At 47.9% G+C, this 3,505-nt stretch overlaps 1 protein-coding gene across 1 annotated transcript in view; it reads left to right on the forward strand.

Moving 5' to 3' along the window:
- ZNF74 (zinc finger protein 74) overlaps window positions 1-3,505 on the forward strand; it is an 18,652-nt gene that overhangs the window by 2,117 nt on the left and 13,030 nt on the right. The gene's annotated exons all lie outside the window — the stretch shown is intronic.

The following is a 3,505-nucleotide window of genomic DNA, read 5'->3' on the forward strand; positions in this document are numbered from 1 at the left end:
CCTGGGGGGTGATTTCTTGCTTTCTGTCTCTCTGTCTCTCTCTGTCTGGCTGGCGAGCGCACGCGCCCTATAGCAAAAAACCTCTTTCCCCAAAAAAGAAAGAAAATGTACAAAGAAACTCTACCCGGGTTTCAAAAAATGTTTGCACCAAGAGAAGCTTATACTTTAATTTTGTTTTTCTATGAACTTCTATTTATTTAATCTAGGTGGCTTTTTAAATTTTTGCTTTGTTTTTGCCACAGGATGAATGTACTCACGAGACAGAGAGAGACAGTGAGAGGGAGAGAAATCCCCCCTGGGGGGATGGCCATGCCACAATCCTTTCTCCTCCATTCTCCTCCTGGGATTTCGGGCACACACACATACATGCCTGGCATGATTTTCAAGCCACCAGGTCTGGAACTCAAACCGCCTGCTGGGTCCCTTTTTATTTTTATTTTGAAAGTTTATTTATTTCAGGGCCAGCAGGTGGCGTGGTGGTTAAGCGTGCTAGACTCTCTCATGGGTGCCTACAGTTCAAGTCCCAGACCTGACAGCTTGCTTTCTCACTCCCCCCGACACCTCTCTCTCTCACTCTATCCATCTCTGGTCAAATTAAAATGAATGAATGAGTGAGTCAATTAATGTTCAATAAAAAACGTTTATTTCTTTCTTTCGTAAATGAGAAAGACAGGGTCTGGATCTACAGTCCACCCCCAGCTTCTGCCAACCCCCAGACATGGGCACCTGCATGCCTGGTATACTCAGGGAGTTGACCAGATGCAAACCCAGACCCTTCCCACTTGGGTGAGCCTCACGGGGTTCCTTCCTACTGCTGAGGTACCATCCAGAGCCCCCTTTCCATACACTCGCTGAAGTTCCCTTGAACTAGGGGCCTGTGCCTCACTTCTGTACCATATTAGAACACCCTGTAGTTCGGCGAAACGCTCCAGAGACATGAGGGTCCAATGCAGCGCATGGTCCTTGAGATCTAGACCTAAAAATTGAATAGCAGATGGGCCGGCAGGTGGCATGGTGGTTGAGGTTGCTGGACTCCCACATGGCCGACCGTGGTTCAAGTCCCGGACCTGGCGGCTTGCTTTCTCACTTTCTCTGTCTTTCTCACTCTGTTCCTTTCTGGTCAAAATAGAATAAGTAAATAAATAAATAAATGTTAAATAAAATATTTATTTAAAAAAAATGAATAGCAGACCCTTTGAGACTGTCCAGGAAACTCAACCGTGGAGTGTGTCTTAGATAACGTGTTAGTATTAAGTTTCTCGGGTGTGGTGATTGTGCTTTGTTATGTAAGAAAATATCCGCAGGAGATTGAAGCTGAGGGCACAGGACGAGGGGTCGTGACGTCTGAACTCACTTTCCACTGGCTCCACAAGACATGTAGTGTATGCACGGGCCCGGGTGTCCACTTCATGTGTATGTGTGTTCTTCCTAACATGTCAGCCCTCTGAGGCTTTTTCAAAAATATTTATTTCATTTGAGACCAGCAGTTAGCGTAATGGCTATGTCACTGGACTCCCACGTAGTCAACCGCAGTTCAAGGCTCGGACCCGGTGGCTTAAACTCACACCGGGCGCGTGTGCGTGCGTGCCCAAGATCCCGAGAGGAGAATGGAGGAGAAGGGATTGCGGTGTGGCCATCCCCCCAAGGGGTGATTTCTCACTTTCTGTCTCTCTGTCTCTCTCTGTCTTTCTGGAGAGCGCACACGCCCTATAGCAATAACCTCTCCAAAAAAAAAAATTTTTTTTTCCATTTTATTTATTTATTTATTTATTTTTCAATTTGACCAGAGAGAGTGAGAAAGAGGGAAAGTGAGAAGGCAAGCCACCAGGTCCAGAACTCGAACCACAGTTGGCCATGTGGGAGTCCAGTGCCTTCATGTCACCATGCCACCTGCCAGTCCCAAGGGTCTTATTTATTTATTTATTTATTTATTTTATAAATTGTCAGAGGGCATCCATGTTTGCTAAACAAAGATACAGAGAGAGAGAGAGAGAGAGAGCACTTGCCCCTCCCCGTGGGGCATGGTCATACTGCAGTCCCTTCTCCTTTTTTCCATTTTGTAGGGATTTGGGGCGCACATGCGCACGCACACACACACACACACACACACACAGTGTGTTTTCAAAGCCAGTGGGGCTGGGATTCGAACTGCTTTTGTCTGTGTGGGATCTGGCTCCCTTAACTACCAGGCCACAGGACCATCCCTAGGTCCCTCTGCCCTGAGAACTCTGGCTTTGGCATTCCGTCCCAGCAGTCTCGGTCACACTCAGGGTCCAGTTTTCTGGTCTCCAGGGACATCTCCCATGATCCATTGCATCTTCTCTGCTTGGTTCATTATCACACTGACACTCGGTTCCCACCGCTCCCTGGCCTCATTGTCCCCATTCCTGCAGATCGAAGAATGACGTGGGCTTCCCCTTGTGGAAATCCCCCCATGAGAGCTTGTGCTGGGGTCATGCCCCACCCTATTCATCAATGTTGTTTTAGAGAGGTTTTTCCTAAAGGGCACGTGTGCTCGCCAGAGACAGAAAGCGAGAAATCATCCCCCAGCAGGGCTGGCCACACCGCAGTCCCTTCTCCATGCTCCTCTCGGGATCTTGTCCACGTATGCTCACGTGCCCAATGTGACTTTGAAGCGTCTGGGTCTGGGATTCGAACCGCGGTTAGCCATGTACCGTGACATAACTCACTACACAATCTGCTGGTCCCCGGGTTTTTGTATTTTTAGGTTTTGGTCATAGAGCACATGCACTCACTGGAGAAAAACAGACAGTGAGGGGGAAAGTAAGAAATCACCCCCCAGGGGGAATGGCCACACCACAATCCCTTCTCCATTCTCCTCCTGGAATTTTAGATGGCATGAGTTTCAAGGTGCTGAGTCTGGGACTCGAACTACAGTTGGCCATGTGGGAGTCCAGCACCTTAACTAACATGCCGCATGCCAGCCCCAGTTCTTTTTAAAAATGACTCATTTACTTATTATTTATTTTTTATTATAATTAATTTGCTATGGGGCACATGTGCTCGCCAGAGAGAGAGAAAGAGAGGGGGATGGGAAAGTGAGAAAGCAAACCACCAGGTCCAGGATTTGAACTACGATCGGCCAGGTGGGAATCCAGTGCCTCAACCACCACGCCACCTGCTGGCCCCTTCTTGGTATTCTCCCAGTATTTCTGGGATTCGTCTAGGATACAGAGAAATTATTTGGCATCGCTTTGATCCTTTTAAGATTCAAAACAAGTCTAGGGCAGGTTGGCAGCCAGGATGCTGGGGCCAGGGAGGGGTGAGGCAGAGGGAGTGGACGGCAGGCAGGTGAGGACACCGGATTGCCTGTCTCTCTCGGGCCCTTGGGGGCACAGAATTTGCTGATAACACACAAGGCTTCCTTCCTTAGTGTGCAATCATGGTTTCCCATCTGGTGTTGGGTCCTTTCCAGGGGGTTGCTGGGTTCTTTTTTTTTTTTTTTTTTTTATTTTTTTTTTAATTTTTTTTTTTTTTTTTTTCC

The sequence above is a fragment of the Tupaia chinensis genome, unplaced genomic scaffold (genome assembly GCF_000334495.1).
Source record: "Tupaia chinensis unplaced genomic scaffold, TupChi_1.0 Scaffold000287_1, whole genome shotgun sequence".
Taxonomy (NCBI): domain Eukaryota; kingdom Metazoa; phylum Chordata; class Mammalia; order Scandentia; family Tupaiidae; genus Tupaia; species Tupaia belangeri.